Genomic DNA, 19,088 nt, shown 5'->3' with positions numbered 1-19,088 from the left:
ATGATCATCAGGAGGAGTGGCTTCCTCAAATGATACCTCGCCTTGATTGTCGATTTCCTGATGTGCCCCTACTTCGGGAGGAACAACTATTGTGGGCACTTGTGACCCTCCATGCACCTCTGCTTGCGCATCTCCTTGCGCTGCCTCTCCTTCCACTTGTACTTGGGCTTGTACTTGCACATGTGGTTGTTGTTGCGGCTGTGGTTGTTCAACACTCGTCAGATGAGTTACAACAACCTGTGTTGATTGAGGGACATTGCTGCTACTTTCTTGTGATGAGCCAACATCACTGGTCGATGGTGATTGAACAACTAGACTAAGTGCCTCTGCAGCACTCAAGGGCTTGGACTTAAGTTGGCCTGGTGGTGGTGGTGGCACTGAGCCCAATGGAGCGGGGGTGCTGCTCCCAGCTTGGTCCCCAGCAGATCCTGCTGCTGCTGCAGGCGTACTTTATTTTTTACTCCAAAAAAATGTGGCGGGCGGCACACCAGTCTCCTTGGTAACTTGCTTCTTCTGCTCCTTACTGGCAACTTTCTTGCTAGAGGAGCTACGGGGAACTTTTTTTGGGGCCATCTTCTTCAGAGGTCAGAACAGCAGGCCGCAGTTGCACGAGTTGCAGAGTTGTCTGTGGCCAGAGGTGACATCGCGTGACGTTATGCTGCACACACACACCGCTGCAGGACTTCTTCCTGGCACTGGTGGTTCTCTTGAGTCTTGTGTACCTAAAAGCAATGGAAGACAGAGGAACATCAGTTCAGTTATATACCCCAGAAAATCAAAAAACACAGAAAAATCAGCACAATCCCATGCCATCCATGCCCGCCATGATGTTTAAATTCAAGACACCCCACAGAAAGACTAGGCCCATGCACCACTCACTACACCTGGTCAAAAGGCCACAACAACAGCCCAAAAAAACGAAAACCACAGAAAAATCAGCACAATCCCATGCCATCCATGCCCTGCATGATGTTTAAATTCAAGACACCCCACAGAAAGACTAGGCCCATGCACCACTCACTACCCCTGGTCAAAAGGCCACAACAAGAGCCCAAAGAAACGAAAAACACAGAAAAATCTGCACAATCCCATGCCATCCATGCCCTCCATGATGTTTAAATTCAAGACACCCCACAGAAAGACTAGGGCCATGCACCACTCACTACCCCTGGGCATAATGGTTGAAACCTAGGCAAAATGGTTGCAGACCTAAGAACACTGCCTGCATTCAAAATGGCCCCCTGCCTCCCAGCACATGGACTGCCTGTACCAGCACTCAAAATGGCCCCCACCCACATGGGCTGTCCCCATGAACACCCCAAAAAATCGAAAAACACAGAAAAATCAGCACAATCCCATGCCATCCATGCCCTCCATGATGTTTAAATTCAAGACACCCCACAGAAAGACTAGGCCCATGCACCACTCACTATCCCTGGTCAAAAGGCCACAACAACAGCCCAAAAAAATGAAAAACACAGAAAAATAAGCACAATCCCATGCCATCCATGCCCTCCATGATGTTTAAATTCAAGACACCCCAGAGAAAGACTAGGCCCATGCACTACTCTCTACCCCTGGTCAAAAGGCCACAACAACAGCCCAAAAAAACGAAAAACACAGAAAAATCAGCACAATCCCATGCCATCCATGATGCTTAAATTCAAGACACCCCACAGAAAGACTAGGGCCATGCACCACTCACTACCCCTGGGCATAATGGTTGAAATCTAGGCAAAATGGTTGCAGACCTAAGAACACTGCCTGCATTCAAAATGGCCCCCTGCCTCCCAGCACATGGACTGCCTGTACCAGCACTCAAAATGGCCCCCACCCACATGGCCTGTCCCCATGAACACCCCAAAAAATCGAAAAACACAGAAAAATCAGCACAATCCCATGCCATCCATGCCCTCCATGATGTTTAAATTCAAGACACCCCACAGAAAGACTAGGCCCATGCACCACTCACTACCCCTGGTCAAAAGGCCACAACAACAGCCCAAAAAACCGAAAAACACAGAGAAATCAGCACAATCCCATGCCATCCATTCCCTCCATGATGTTTAAATTCAAGACACCCCACAGAAACACTAGGCCCATGCACCACTCACTACACCTGGTCAAAAGGCCACAACAACAGCCCAAAATCGAAAATTCCAAAATTGTAGTTGCAGCAACTGTAATGCCCCAAACAAACTTACTTGTGAAATTTCTAATCCAAAAGTGATCCAAAGAAAGCCAAAAAGGCCTCAAATCCAAATATCCAGCGGCATCCACAATCAAGAATCCGAATGAAATTGACCAGCACATGAAGAAAGCACTGGGAGGAGCCTGCTGGACAGGAACAGGAAGTTGGAGACTGTGGGGCACTTCCTTCCTCCCACCCCCCCCAAAAATAATGGACTCCTTGAAAAAAAAAGTGCAGGCAAATGTCAACCTGAGGAGTTATTCTGATAAAAATCATCATTTTTAGAAGGTTTATGCTGCTTGCTGGTGGATTTCTTGTGCAGAATTTCAAATTCTATCATTTCGCGCATGCAAGATTGTTGCTGCTCGCCGCATCTATGTGTTCGCAATTGCGAACTCTCGCGATGGGTGCTGTGCAAGGTGGCAAGCCGCGTTTACGTAATCGCAGTCGCCAAACTCCCGCGGAATCCCACAGCAAGATCCAAAATGGCGCAGCACTCACAAAATATCGAGAAACGCTGAACGACGGTAAGTGAACGCCGCACACCGCAAAATTGTATCCCCAAGAAAAAAAAATCCGCTGCGTGCGAATTTGCGGATTTTCGGTAAATTCGCGAGCGTTCGCGGATTGCGAATTTACCGAAAATCCGCAAAATCCGTGAGCGGGACGGATTTTCCGCCCATGCTTAATGCAGTTCTAACATCATCCATTGTGGGATCAAGACACCGTCCCACTGTTGGGACCTAGAGTTTGGTGCACCTGGTAGAAGGGAACACCTTCATCTCCACTCTCAGATGAAGTTCTAACATCTTCCATTGTGGAATCAAGACACAGTTCCACTGTTGGTACCTAGAGTTGGTTGCACCTGGTCGAAGGGAGTACCTTCAACTCCACTCTCAGATACAGTTCTAACATCGCTCACTATGGTATCAAAACACGTTCCACTGTTTGTACATGTTGGACTATTGGCTTAGTAGTATGCAGAGCACTCCACGCTCCTGGGCCTCAGTGTGGGTGCTGTGTGCCTGGGTATGTGGTAACCAGCTTCCCAGGAGCTTCCGCCGGCTCATGGTGGGCCCTCTTTCACATCTCAAACAATCATAAAATAACAAAACATTATGATTAACTTTCATATATTGTAAATAATGTCACTTACAAATATAAGCTGACAAAATATACAACAAAAAGTCCTTAATGGTTTTACATACTTTTCCTTATGGCCAAATAGTATGTGTCAAATCCTTAATTTGGTAGTTTATCAATAGTAATCCTGAGCGTCCGCCTCGCAGCCTTCTGATCCAAAACCACAGACATCATTTGTGGCGTCCCCCAGAGCACATCCCTCAGCCCGACGCTGTTCAACATCTACATGGCCACCCTCACACAAGTGGCCCGCCATCACAACCTCAACATCATCTCGATGACACCCATCTCATCCTTTCCCTCACCAAGGAGCCACATACCACCAAAAGAAACCTCCACAAGGGAATGAATGACGTCACCAACTGCATTAGGAGCAGCTCTCTAAACCTGAACTCGGACAAGATGGAGGTACTCATCCTTGGACCCACCCCCTCAGCCTGGGACGAGTCCTGATGGCTGACTACACTGTGAACAGTACCAACACCTATCGACCATGTACACAACCTACGATTCATCCTCAACTCCTCCCTCTCCATGTGTAAGAAAGTCTACACCGTCATCTCGTACAGCTACTACACCCTCCACATGGTCCCCAACATTTACATGTGGATCCTAACCAGAAGAAGAAGAATAGTGACACAGGCCCTCAGCAGCAGCAGTCTAGACTATGGCAACACAGTCTACACAGGAATTCCAGCCAAACACCTACAACGACTACAACAAATCGAAAACACCTCTGACCAACTGATCATCAATGTCCCCTGCTGCAGCCACATCACCCACTACTCTACAACACCAGACCAGCCTACCTTAACAGCAGTAATCCTAAAAGGCCAAATTTTGGGGCATATTACCAAGGGGGGCGATAGGCAATTATCGCCGATTTAGCGGCTGTTTTCTTATGCTAGCTAACTTATGCTAGCGACAGCTTTTAGGTGATAGCGAGTGGTTTGGGGCCTGCTTTGCATGTCAGCAATGTTTATCGCTAATGACATGCAAAGTGGGCGTACCCAACCAGTTAGCAACTGAAAGCAGTCGCTAACGTCGCTATCGCCTATTAGCAAGGCAGGCATAGCGTTGGAAATATTTACGCTAAGCGCGAATATCTCCAAATACTAACACCTGCCCAGACCAGTTCTTAGCCATGTTATCCAATGGGAGGTGGTTAACATGGCTAAGAGCATTTCCTCGATAATGGGTAATTATATTGCTGTATTCTCAGCGATATTCACGCATATCGCCGCTATCGCTGGATATTTTAGCACAATGGAGAAAAACGTTGCTAATAGCATGTTTTCTCCACTAACATATCCAGCGATAGGCAGCGATAAAAAAATCTTCGCTAAGCCTATTTAGCGATAAATATCGCTACTTGTTGGTAATATCTATGCCCCTTTGTTCCTAAAATTTTGGCTTTAAAAATATTAGGTAAGAATTTGGTAACTCTTTAGGCAAACGTTGTTTAAAAACCAATTGACTATCATTATAATGTATCCAACCTTTCAGATTTTTTAAATAAACAGTGTTATGTCTAGATGTTGTAGAAGGACCATCATGAAAAATAATTGCTACACCTAAAAAAGTTCTACCTGATATTGATACTTGAGTAGCTACAACATTTTTAATTAAAGTTTTTCAATTTTTTTCCATCAGCTCCACAACGTTGCAGCATTAAAATGACATACTGTCCAAATCTTTGAATAAATAATCGTGATGACATTTGTGATTTACATTGGCTAAACTCCATGTTTTGATTTCACCCCCTAACTAGATTGTTAAAAGACACTGATTCACAGTCTGGTAAAGTCAAATATATAAATCTTTCAGTGTCTATGTTAGTGCTACATGTAAAGAAACAATTTTCACAGTCATGTTCCCATTTAAAAGAAAGGCCAAAAAGGTTTTCAATATCTATACACTCATCTTCCAATACACCAAGCATATACATAATGAATTCCTGACAATCTTGCTGAATATTCTGTGTAAATTCAGTAGAACCACAACATATGTCCAAAACATTTCGAATATCAGAAACACTTTGTATTTTACTTTTATCACTACTACATTTCTCATAAACAGAATACAACAACGAACAAAATCTTTTTTTCCCAATTTTCAACAATTTTCTGTTGCAAACTTTCAAGAAAAAAAACAACATTAATAACAACATTAGCAAAGCAGTTGACACTAGAACTATTTTCAAACTGATAACCAACAATCTCTTCAACGGTGTCCTTTTTCTTTTTGCTTGCAATCACACCTTCATCTTGTTTTTTTTCTTTCTCTATAGCTTCACTACAGATATTCTCATATCTTCTTTTTCTACCTACCACACGCTTTTCATATACTGGATATTGACCTAAATTGGGTGCGTATTCTCTTCTTAACCTATTATACTCTTTCACACAATTTGCATCTGCACTAATCTTTGTCTCATCAAAATCAATCATGTAAAATCCAGATAAAGTTCTAACTCAAGACAAAGCAATATATGCCACACCCTCTATAAACACAGTACTTCCAATATTCACTAAAGCACTATCTACACTTAAACCTTGAGATTTATGAATGGTCACCGCATACGCCAAAGAAACAGGAAACTGTTTTCTGTGAACATACCAATCTTTTACAAGCAAAAACCGAGCTAAACAATGACTAAATTGGTGCACTTCTTCAATTTGATCAAATTTGATTTTCAAAAATGTAATACCATCTCTATTTACGTAATTAACGAAATCAACAACTTTACCCATTACTCAATTCACTAAACCTTTTTCCACATTCAAATTACGTCGTAACATTACCCTCCAGTTTACACATTCATATAAATTCTTTTCTAAACCAGAAGTTTTACTTATCAATTTCTCTAACGAATCCAGTTTCCTCTTCATTTTTTCAGTCAAAATAATAGTGATTCCTTCATGCTCTATTTTATCAATAGCTTTCAATTTTATAATTTCTTCATTTTCCAACTTTAACATTTCTTCATTGAATATAGAACATTCACGCAGTGTTGGCATTAAGCAGATTACAGATTTGTTTTCAGCAACTCTCATATATATTTTCTCAGGAACAATATTTTCATTTGGAAACAAATTGGAAAGTAAGCGTCTCTCTAAAGCTTGTTTGCCATGTTCAGTCACATTTCCAATTCTTATATCTTGAAGAATAGTTCCATAATCCGCATCATTTGCCTGTTGCATATTTGTAATAAGTTCCTTATACTCAATACTCAAAATATGACCAAATGTTAACATTTCCAATGCTCCCCAAAGACTTTCTGGTATCTTCATGCACCAGTGTTTTAAACACTGGTTGTCCTTGTACAGGACTAAGTTGTAGTTGATCTACATAAACTATGATGTGTTACAAGTATCAATTTATAATTTACAATTTCCCCCAAATATTACGTCATACTCTGTTTTGAGAATATGCCGTATTCTTAAATGCACACAGGCAAGCATTACGTTTGACACCATACTTACCTCATCAGTAATGAGAAGTTTCATTTTCTTCAATACTCTTGAAACTTCACAACATGCTTCTCCATATAGCTTGTGATATTCCAATTTGTTTTCATGCTCTACTGGTAGCATTAATAAACAATGTAAAGTAATTCCTTTAACCCAGTTGGAGAAGTGACAACACAAGACAAATGTGACTCAGTTGTTTTCTGTAGATACGTTGTAATTACTTTAATTAAAAAACTTTTTTCTGTTCCAACTTGTCCACTCACGTACATATGGATAGGTTGAAATTATGAGCAAGAGCACTCTTTCTTTTCATGAAGTAATCCATGGTCAATCTGTTCTCTCACTTGGTTATATATTTGTTTCTGCTCAACATTTAGTTGTTCTTCCAAGTTTCCTGAGTTTCTTACATCTTCTTGAGCTTGATACATTGCAGTTTCCACCTCATCCATGGCAGTTGCTGCTTCATTTTGAGCAATTGGTTCTCCTAGTGGATCCTGACTCAACGGAGCAGAAGTTTGACTGTCTTGAGAACTGTCTCTAGTAATCTTAGCTACAATTGTAGCTTCTTGCTCAATTTCGTCGTTCAACATTTTCACAAAATTAGGAAAAACAGGACATTGTATATTATCTTTAGTTGCGTTGAACGAATCTTCATAGCTGTCAAATTCTCCAAGTATTTCCAATTCTGAACGCTACGGCTTGAAGAGTTGCAAAAGAGCTAAATAGTCAAATTCCCTTGTCAGGAGTTTCGCAACTTAGTTTACGGTGATTAATCAAATGTCCTTTTCTTTGTTTCACCAAACATCCTTCAGAACCAATCACAGCATATATACCATTATTGATGTTTTCTGTAATATTCCATTTAGAAATATAGTTTTGCAGCACTTCATAGAGACAAATGTTCTCAAGATGATGACTTCTATTTGTATAATATGTATCCAACATATTTGTTTTCACAATATCTGTACTTTCTGGCTCTTTTTCAGCTAAATATTCAATTTCTTGTACAGATTTAAGTACTCTATTTCGCTTTGCAGCAAGACCTAGACTCACCCAAATGATTCTTCTAGATTTGGAGTATAGACTTGCAGTTGATAAGCGATCCGAGCATTCATACGCTCCAATTTCTTGTTGAGATAACATCTTCAAACTGTAACGGTATAATTTCTTACTTAGACTCTTCTCGTGGGAAATCTCTTCCCACATTTCCGTCAATTCCGTCTTGTCTGATTTTGTTATGTAGGATGTTACATATCGAGCAACAGCAATGGAATTGTCTGCAATGTATTGAATATCCATGTTAGCATTCCACATTGACAAAATAACAAGGTTATAGTCATATATGTATTTTGACTCTTCATTTCTTCTTAAGTTGTAGGTATTTTTTGGAGACTTTCTTGTGATAGTGTGTCACAAAGATGACATAAAACTGTTCACTCTTCCTTTTGATATTACAGGACGTGGAAATCCAAACGGACATTTGGTATATAACTTGTCCTTAGATTTGTACTTTTGTCTACAGTATTTTAGACAATAATGGTTTTGGAATCAGAAGACTTGTTGTCTTAAGTCCTTTTCTTTAGTACTTTTGGTATAGCAAATGTAGCATATTCTTCAATAAAAGACAAGACAGTATCATCCAAATATGTTCCAAATTTGGGGCATCTTTAATCCATATTAGCATATGTATGTGAGGAGCACCTCTCGCTTGATATTCCTTTCTCTAAAAGAAATCCAGAACCTCTCCAAGAGTAGGTTTTTTTTTATTGGTGATAAAAGATATCATAGTTTCAAATCTATGATTGAAATACCTGCATACATTAACTGGATCCAAAGAGCACAATTTGCCAGGTGTCTTGTATTCAATATTTACTAAATTTGGATTTGCCTCTCGAAGAAATTGAAGTAAATCATCCCAAGCATATTCAGCACAGCTTAGAGTATGGAACCATGTAGGATTTCCTAAGTTCCTTAGCATACATTTAAGTTCTCCATGACGACGGTACCAGTTCTCATTAGTACCACGCTGACATGCCATGAGATTAATCAGCTGAGATTCCAAAACATTATCTTTCTGCTGTACTTTATCCATAAATTCCTTTGCCGAAACATTTTGCAGATGTACACCTGTTTTCAATATATGGTTGACTGCATAAGAAAGTCCAAACAAATCACTATCAAACAAAAGATTAAACAAATAAGGAATACATTGTCGAAATCTTGGATCTTCTGCATACAATCTTGATGTTAGGTATTCGGATGCAGGAATCTGCACAGGTAAGTCATCATATCGTCCTCCTTTTCCTGTTGGAAACAACTGAGGGAAATAACGAGCTTCTAAGCTTTCTTCCAATACACTAATGGGGCTTCCCTTTGCTTCTTTCATTTGGAATAACTCTATAGTATTCCCCATCACTTCTTTGGAATGAAGTGGATGAACACAGTAATGTTCATAGATTTCGTCAGTTATAGAAACATCCACTTTTTCAATGTGTCCAGATGATGAGACACTATCTTCTTCTTCAGTTATTTCTTCTTCTCCCACATACTATACTAATATTTATAGTATTAATTATTTTTTACCAGATACAACGTTGCCTTTTTCACTTTCCTAACATCCACTAATTCTTGCCAGATTTTCTTACTCTTAGTAGGAACGCCATTAACAAGAATAACTAGAGGTTCATCTTCTACATTTTCTACATCAATATTTTCAATATTTTTCTCTAAATCTAGAGGCTAATATACAACTCTTCACTTTAATCCTCTCTGTATATCCGAAGGAGGCAATTTCCCTCTTTTAGGATCCATACGAACAAGAGCCTGAAATGGATGCACACATTGAATAAGAATAGACTCATAAGTATTTAAATCCATTAGTTCAGTAGAAATATTTACCAACTCAAGATTATTATGCACAGGCATTTTGTTCTCGTCTAATTTGTTATAACAATATTTACAAATACGCTGATCAGAACGCAAATCAAAACAATTCTCTACCAACAAATAAGTTGCAAATTCCTTCCACACATTATTATTTTACTTTTCACTTTTTAAATACAGATCAACAGTCCTGGTCTGATTTTTATAATGAGTTCGTCGACAACAAATACAAGAATAATTTGGACTTTCACCTGAAATCACCTAAACTTCGTAATTTCTTGCTCAAAATGTTCTTTACTACAATGTTGTACATCTCTTCCACATGTCCTTCCATTAATGTATCAGTTTCTGCACTGTCTTTCTCAGGACCAAAGTAACTAACCTCAATTTCTTCACAAACGCTCATTACATCTGATACAGATCCACGCAATAGAGCACTGTTCAACTTTTTTAACATTAGTGCTGGACTTTTTGCATATTACAATGTTCTGACTAATTTCCTCATTTGAGAATGATGTACTGCTAACATCCTGAAATGGTGAAAAACACTTCAACATACTTTTTTAGAAAGACAACCAAGAGAATGACCTTGCAAACCAGTATATTCTCTCACTTTGCAAGGGTCTAGTCCTTTCAACATCTTAATCTTTGGTTTAACACTTTTCTAAGTATAGTTATGTAAGAAATTGTGTACAAAATCAATAGATTCCTGCTGTACACTACAAATACTACTGCAATTCCAAGTATACACTGGAGCTTTAGGACGTCTCCCTAAAACTTCATCAGCTAACACCTCTTCTGCATTTCTAGGAACAATGTTCTCTTTCTCAATAGGATAACCATTTCTAACCTCATAAGCATGACCACTAGTGTCAACTGCATGAAACAAGTCATTACTCTGAAGATAGCTCTCTCTTCATTAAAAAAAGTCTCAAAACTTGAACTAACAGCCATATTCATCAATCTCCCGTTTTGCGAGGCCCTAATAGCGAATTATAGCGATTCGCTATTAAGGACTCGCAAAACGGGATTCATGTAGGATTAGTAAAATTTATTGCGATTCCTACTGATTCCTTATTTGCGATTAGCAAATTGCTAATCGCAAATAAGGAAAAACTCCCCATTCATTCCTATGGGCCTTTTGGCCCATAGGAATGAATGGGGAGTTTTTCCTTATTTGCGATTAGCAATTTGCTAATCGCAAATAAGATTGCGATTTGAAGGGTGCCAGGGGTGTCCAAAGGACACCCTGTAGCACCCCTCAAACGCACATTTGAACAGGTGTTGCGCACACACATGTCCAGAGGACATGTGTGTGTGTAATATGCAAAAGAAAAAAATGCACTAAAGTGCTTTTTACTCTTTTTTCGCAATTTACCACGAAGTCAGATTTCGTGGTAAATTGGGACCAAATATTGCGAATTCGCAATTTCAAAATGGGTGATGAATTGGATTTAAGGAATCTCTATTAGAGATTCCTTAAATCCAATTCCTCGCAAATATGCGATTTCGGTAATAGCGATTTTTGCATTTGGGATGATGAATCCCAAATGCAAAAATCGCACTCGCAAACGGCCAGATTCTCAGAATCTTGCCATTTGCGAGCGCAATTCAGGTTCATGAATATGGCTGTATGTTTCCATTCACCCATAAAAACATCAGAAAAATTACTTCTGTTAATTACTCTTACTTTTTGCCTTCATTAAATGGATTGGCTTATCTAGTGATCGAATTCTATTGATTACTAAAAAGAACAACTTATTTTTCAATTCAAAAGCCTTCTCAACTATATTTTCTATAGGTTTCTTCTTATAAAATGCTGTTTTTCTTTTAAATTTGTTCATTTCTATCATCAAATTTAAAACAACTCTATTATAAAACATTCTTTTTCTAATTTACTTAAATTGATTTTTCCTCCTTTTACTATACAGTGTTTGTTTAGAAGATGATTTCCCATTGTTTTTCTCTTGTTTTTCTTTTTGTTGCAGATACACTGGGCCCGATTCACAGAATTAACTTAAGACTCAATCCTAAACTTACTACTATTTTGGTATTCACAGAATGCACTTACTACTTTTGGTATTCACAGAAGTTAGGAACTGAAGATATAAAAGACAAGTTTGCAGGTGCATAGAAGACTGCATTCATAGTGTATAGGGGTTTGAAGCAGTCCATATCCTAAGGCCTACTTCCATGCATCAGTACTTGGGTACTGACTAAACAATTACAGTTCTGAAAGGAGATTGCCTGTCCAAATTCATAAGTGCTTCAGTGTTAGTGCAGTGAATTGATTACCACAGACTACTATATTGGTCACTACAGTACTGCAAGAACAGTCACAGAATGTTTGGCGGAATTATGGAGAATTGAAGATGTGAAACACAAGAGTGCACATGGATAGAACAATGCATATATACTGGAAAGGGTATTGAAGCAGTTCATCTGCTAATGCCTACTTCACTGCATCAATACTAGAGTACTAACTAAATGATTACACTTCTGTAAAGAGAGTGCCTCACTGAATTTAAAAGTGGGGAATATAAGGAGAGAGGGGAGTAAGAGCAGAGGGGGAGTATGAGGGGAGAGGGGAGTATGAGGAGAGGGGGGAGTATGAGGAGAGAGGGAGGATTATGAGCATAGAGAGACAAGTATGAAGAGATGGGGTAACTATGAGGAGTGAGGGGGGTATATGTGGAAAGGGGGAGATTATTAGGAGAGAGGAGGAGTATAAGGAGAGAGGAGAGTGTATGAGGAGAGAGGCAGGACTATGAGGAGATGAGGAGATATGAGGAGAGATGGGGATATGAAGAGAGAGGGGGGAATGAGGAGAGGGCGGAATATGAGGAGAGGGGGACGTTTAAGGAGAGAGGGAGGACTAAGAGGAGAGAAGAGGGAGTATGAGGACGGGGGGAGTATGAGAAGAGAGAGGGAGAATGAGGAGAGAGGGGGAATATGAGGAGAAAGGGGGGAGTATGATGACAGAGAGGGGGAGTATGAGGAGAGAGGGAATATGAGAAGAAGGGGGAGTATGAGGAGAGAGGGAAGAGTAACATGAGAGAGGGGAGAGTATGACGACAGGGGGAGGATAAGGAGACAGAGGGGAGAATGAGGAGAGAGAAGGAATATGAGGAGAGAGGGGGAATGTGAGGACACAGAGGGGAGTATAAAGACAGGGGTAAATATGAGGAGAAGTGGGAGTATGAGGAGAGAGGGAGGAGTAAGAGGAGAGAGGGGGTTGTATGAGGACAGGGGCGAGTATCAGGACAGTGAGGAGTATGAGGAGAGAGAGGTGAGAATGAGGAAAGAGAAGAATATCAGGAGAGAAGGGAGAGTTTAAGGAGAGAGAGGGAGATTGTGAGGAGAGAGGGGGGAGTATGTGGAAAAAGGGGCTATTCTGAGGAGAAAGGGGGAATATAAGGAGAGAGGAGTGTGTATGAGGAGAGAGGAGGGAATATGAAGAGAGAGGTAGAAGAATTAGAGAAAAGAGGAATATAAGAAGAGAGGGGGTGTATAAGGAGAGAGAGGGTAGTATGAGGAGACAGTAAGAAGTATGAGAAGAGGGGGTAATATGAGCACAGGGGGAATATGAGGAAAAGGGGGAGTATGAGGAGAGAGGGAGGTATAAGAGAGAGCGGGGAGTATGAGGACAAGAGGGAGTATAAGGACAGGGGGGGAATGAGCAGACAGAGGTGACAATGAGGAGAGAGAAGAATATCAGGAGAGAGGGGGGAGTATCAGGAGAGAGAGAGAGAGTGTGAGGAGAGGGGCGGTACATGGAAAGAGGGGCAATTATGAAAAGAAAGGGGAATATAGGGAGAGAGGAGTGTGCATGATCAGAGAGGAGGTAGTATGAGGAGAGAGGGGAAGAATGTAGAGAAAAGAGGAATATAAACAGAGAGTGGGTGTATAAGGAGAAAGGGGGTAGTATGAGCAGACAGTAACAAGTATGAGGAGAGAGGGGAATATGAGAAGAGGGGGTAGTGTGACGAAATGAGGGAATATGAAGAGAGAGTGGGGTATGAGGGGAGACGGGGAGTATGAGAAGAGGAGGAAATATGAGGAGAAAAACTTACATTTTTCCAAAACACATTTAATAGTCTAAAACGGTTAAGTGACTGCACACATTCCATGTATATAACTACTACATTTCAGTGGACAATCCTGACTCATTTTGCAAATACATATGAAATTTGCTGCATTATTTTTGCCAACATTACATCAAATAAGTGACACAATAGAACAACAAATAGGCGCAAAGAGCTTGTAATTTTTTCCCACAGTGTATGCAGCAGTGTATGTATACTAACCGGGGAATTGCTAAGAAGGAAGTATGAGGAGAAAAGGGAGGAGTAAAAGGACAGAGGAGGCAGTATGAGTAGAACGGGGAGTATGAGGAAACAGGGGGAAGAATGAGGAGGGAGGAGGGATATGAGGAGAGAAAGGGGAGTATGAACACAGAGAGGGGGAGTATGAGGACAAGGAGGAATATGAGGAGAAGGGGGAGTATGAGGAGAGAGGGAGGAGTAAGAGGAGAGAGGGGACAGTATTACAGCAGAGGGGAGTATAAGGAGAGAGAGGGGAGAATGAGGAGAAAGGAGGAATAGGAGGAGAGTGGGGGTTAGAAGGTTAGAGAGGGGGTATTAGGACAGGGGGGAATATGAGGAGAAGGGGGAGTATGAGGGGAGAGAGAGGAGTAAGAGGAGAGAGGGGGGAGTATGAGGACAGGGGGGAGTGTCAGGACAGGGAGGAGTGTCAGGACAGGGGGGAGTATGAGGAGAGAGAGGTGAGAATGAGGAAAAAGGGAGAATATCACGAAAGAGGGGGAGTATACGGAGAGAGAGGGAGAGTGTGAGGAGAGAGAGGGGAGTATGTGGAAAGAGGGTTGATTAAAATGAGGGGTATAAGGAGAGAGGAGTGTGTATGAGGAGAGAGGGGGAAGAACGTGGAGAAAAGAGGAATATACGGAGAGAATGGGCGTATAAGGAGAGAGGGAGACAGTAAGAAGTATGAGGAAAGAGGGAAATATGAGGAGAGGGGGTAGTACGAGGAAAAGAGGGAATATGAAGAGAGGAGAGAGTATGAGGGAGACAGGGAGTATGAGGGAGACAGTGAGTATGAGGAGAGGAGGGAATATGAGGAGAGGGGTGAGTATGGGGAGAGGGGGAGTATGAGGGGAGAGGAGGACTATGAGAAGAAGAGTGAGTATGAGGAGAGAGAGGGGATCATGAGGAGAGAGGGAGGAGTATGAAGAGATATGGGAAGTATGATAAGTGAGAGGGCTAGGAGGAGAGAGGGAGGGGTAACAGGAGAGAGGAGGGGTTATGAGGACAGGGAGAGTATTAGGAGAGAGGCGAGAATATGAGGAGAGAGGGGGGAGTATGAGAACAGAGAAGGGGGTATGAGGACAGGGGGGAATATAAGGAGAAAAGGAGTATGAGGAGGCCCTCATCACCAGTTGGCTGGACTACAGCAATGCGGTCCATCCTGGCTCCACCACTGAATTTGTGCAAACACTACAGTCGATCCAGAACGTGGCAGCCAGGCTAATCCTTAACATGCTCAAAAGAAGCAACATTACCCAACACCTGAAGGACCTCCACTGGATCCTTGTTCAGAAGAGATGACATTTCAAGCTCCTAACCCACGCCTACAAACACTTTCATAACCAAGGACCTGCCTGCCTGGTGTTTTACTTAATCCCTTCGCTGCTAGGCCTTTTGTTGGCTAATTGGGGTAGTTTGAGCTTAGGCCCCTGTAACATTTTGACCACATAAGGTATCCACGCCAAATTTGCGCCCTTTTTTTCCAACATCATAGGGATTGTTAAGGTACCCATGGTTTGTGGATTCCCCTGGAGAGGAGCCAGAAATTAGGCAAAATACAGCAAACTTTTGATTTTTTTAGGGGAAAATGGGGAAAAGGGCTACAGATGAAAACATCTTGTTTTTTTTCCTGCAAATGGTATCACCAAAAGGGGTTACGGCACTGAAATCACCATTTTCCCACATTTAAGGGACAAGCAGACTTTTGTCAGAAAACCAATATTTTTTACTCAGTTTTGGCATTTTTCTGGGACATAGCCTATTTTTGCTATTTATGTGCGTTCAACCTTCTTCGAAATTAATGGTAGAAATGGGTATGAAAGCAATAATGGATCTTGGAAAGCTATACATTTTTAAAAAGTAGACACAATTCTCAAATCAGAAAGTGATCATTTGTGTAGATCCTTCAAGGTTTCCTCATAGAAACTAACAGTTAAATATAGGAAAAATTGAAAATGAGTAGAAAAAAAGAACCATTTATGCCAATGTTTTCACCTGTAACTTCTTATAATTGTGACAGCTGTTCAAAATCAATATACTGTTACATCTGCTCCACCTTTTTGGTTGTGGGGATATATAGGACTTGAAGGTTTACCAAGAACCCGACTAACCCAGAGCCAAAAACTGAGCAGCGTCTTGCAATTGTTTTCATTATGTTCCGGGTATATAGCAATTAATTTGGGAAAATATATACATGAAACAATCGGTATGAAAGTATCCTATGTATTTCTGAAATTGGAACAAAATATAGAGTTTAGAAACAGTAGATATTTGCACATTTCCAAAATTTTGAGTGCCCATACTAGCATGCCTTATTTTTTACACATTGTCTTTCATTTGGGAGGCAGAAATGTATCTAAAGTCAATAGGTAATAATAGTTGCTCTATAATTCAGTGTTACCCTAAGTCTCCCGATAGAAATTGTACCTCACTTGTGTGGGAAGGCCTAGTTCTGCGACAAGAAAACGGTCCAAAACGCAATGTGGACACACTTTACATTTACAGTGAAAACTGACCCTTTTTTTGCAAAGTGCCAAGCTGTCGATTTTGAACCCTAGCTCTGCCGGCACCTAGGGAAACCTAGCAAACCTATAAATGTTTCCAAAGTAGACACCCAGGGGAATCCAGGATGGGGTGACTTGTGTAGCTCTTACCAGGTTCTGTTACCCGGAATCCCTTGTAAACCTCAAAAAAAATAATAATTCCCTCACATTTCTGTGGTGGAAAAGTTCTAGAATCTGTGTGGATCCCTAAAATTCCACCCACCCCGCATTCCCCAAAGTCTTTTGAGAATAAAGGTACCTCACTTGTGTGGGAAGGCCTAGTGCCCACAACAGGAACTGGCCCAAAACGCAATGTGGACATACCATATTTTCACACTGAAAACTAACCCTTTTTTTGCAAAGTGCCTTGCTGTAGATTTTTAACCCTTGCTCTGCCGGTTCCTAGGGAAACCTAGCAAACCTATACATTTTTAAAAACTAGACACCCAGGGAAATCTAGGATGGGGTAACTTGACTGTCTCTAGCCAGGTTTTTTTTACCTAGAATCCCTTGCAAACCTCACAATAAAATTAAAAAAAAACACATTTTCCTCACATTTCTGTGGTGGAAAGTTCTGGAATCGACATGGATACACAAACTTCCACCCACCAATTCTTCCAAGAAAAATGGTACCTCACTTGTGTGGGTAGGCCTAGTGTCCGCAACAGGAAAATGCCCAAAACGCAGCGTGGGCCCACCACATTTTTACAGTGAAAACTGATCCCTTTTTTGCAAAGTGCTTAGCTGTAGATTTTGAACCCTACCTCTGCTGGCACCTAGGCAAACCTATACATTTTTCAAAACTACAATTCCAGGGGAATCCAGTATGGGGTGACTTGACTGGCACTCACAAGGGGGCCTATTACAATGGAGGATTTTCCGCATCCTCCGGGCCGGCGGAAGCCACCGCCGGCCCGGAGGATGGGAAAATCCTCTGCGGACCCACCAAAGACCCACCGCCACATTAGGATGGCTGGTGGGTCCTGATTTCCGTCCGCAGCTTTTCCGCCGCGGTTGGCTTACAACCGCGGCGGAAAAGCTCTAATATGGTGACGGTGTCTCTCAGACACCGTCAGCCATATTAGGATGGGCTGTGAAAAATGCTTTTCCGTGGCGGGTTTTCCGCCGTGGAAAAGCATGTGTAACTTCAATGCGGGCCCCCTGGGTGAAGGGGGGGTGTGGGGTGCACATGGGGGGTACCTATGGTACCCCCCTGCATTTGTATGCAGAAATCGGCAGGCACCGCACGGTGCCTGCCGCTTTCTGCATACAAATTCAATGTATGCATTTTTACCATTGCGGCGGATGCAGCTTGAAGCTGCACCCGCCGCAATGGTAAAAATAGAGGATGTGACCGCCAGGGTGGCGGTCACATCCTAATTGCACAGGAGGGAACTCCGCAGGCCATGCGGACGTTCCCTCCTACTCTATGGTGGCGGACGGACTCAGGTCCGTTCGCCATCTTAATCGGCCTCTAGGTTTGGTTAACCAGATTCCCTTGCAAACCTCACAATTTGTCAAAAACCCCACATTTCCTCACATTTCTGTGGTGGAAAGTTCTGGAATCTGTGTGGATCCACAAAATTTTGCACACCCCGCATTCCCCAAAGTCTTCCCAGAAAAATGGTACCCCACTTGTATGGGTAGGCCTAGTGCCCGCGACAGGAAACGGCCCAAAACGCAAAGCGGACACACCACATTTTCACAGTGAAAACTGACCCCTTTTTTCAGAGTGCCTAGCTGTAGATTTTGAACCCTAGCTCTGACAGCATCTAGGCAAACCTATAAATTTTTTAAAACTACTCTCACAGGGGAATCCAGGATGGGGTGACTGGACTGGCTCTCACCAGGTTCTGGTACTCAGAATCCCTTGCAAACCTCAAAATTAGTAAATAAAATACATTTTCCCCACATTTCTGTGGTGGAAAGTTCTGGAATCTGTGTCGATCTACAAAATTCCACGCGCCCCACGTTCTCCAAAGTATTATTAGAAAAATGGTACCTCACTTGTGTGGGTAGTCCTTGTACGAGCGACAGGAAACGGCCAGAATTGCAATGTGAACACTGCTGGCAACTAGGGAAACCTATCAAACCTATACATTTTTTTAAACTAGATACCCGGGGATTCCAGGGAGGTATGGCTTGCATGGATCCACAAACGTTTTCTTACCCAGAATCCCCGGCAAACCTCAAATTTAGCTGATAAAATCACATTTTCCACACATTTTTGTGTGGGAAATTTGTGGCATCACCGGGCTGACACAAATTTCCTACAATCAGCGTTCTCCCGCGTCTCCTGATAAAAAATTGTGTCTCATTCATGTGGGAGGCCCAAGTACCCACGACAGACAAGGGCCCACAACACATTGAGGCAACATCAAAATTGCCTATCACAAAATTACCTGGTTTTGCAAGGCGGGGTCACCTGGGTTTTTGGCCACATGCTCGGTGGCCAGCTAGGGAAGCCTACCAAACTCACACATTTCTGAAAACTAGATACCCAGGGAATTATAGGGAGGTATCGCTTGCGTGG

The sequence above is a fragment of the Lissotriton vulgaris genome, chromosome 3_1, assembly GCF_964263255.1.
Source record: "Lissotriton vulgaris chromosome 3_1, aLisVul1.2, whole genome shotgun sequence".
In the NCBI taxonomy this organism is placed as follows: domain Eukaryota; kingdom Metazoa; phylum Chordata; class Amphibia; order Caudata; family Salamandridae; genus Lissotriton; species Lissotriton vulgaris.
Note: the sequence above shows the minus strand (reverse complement) of the source record.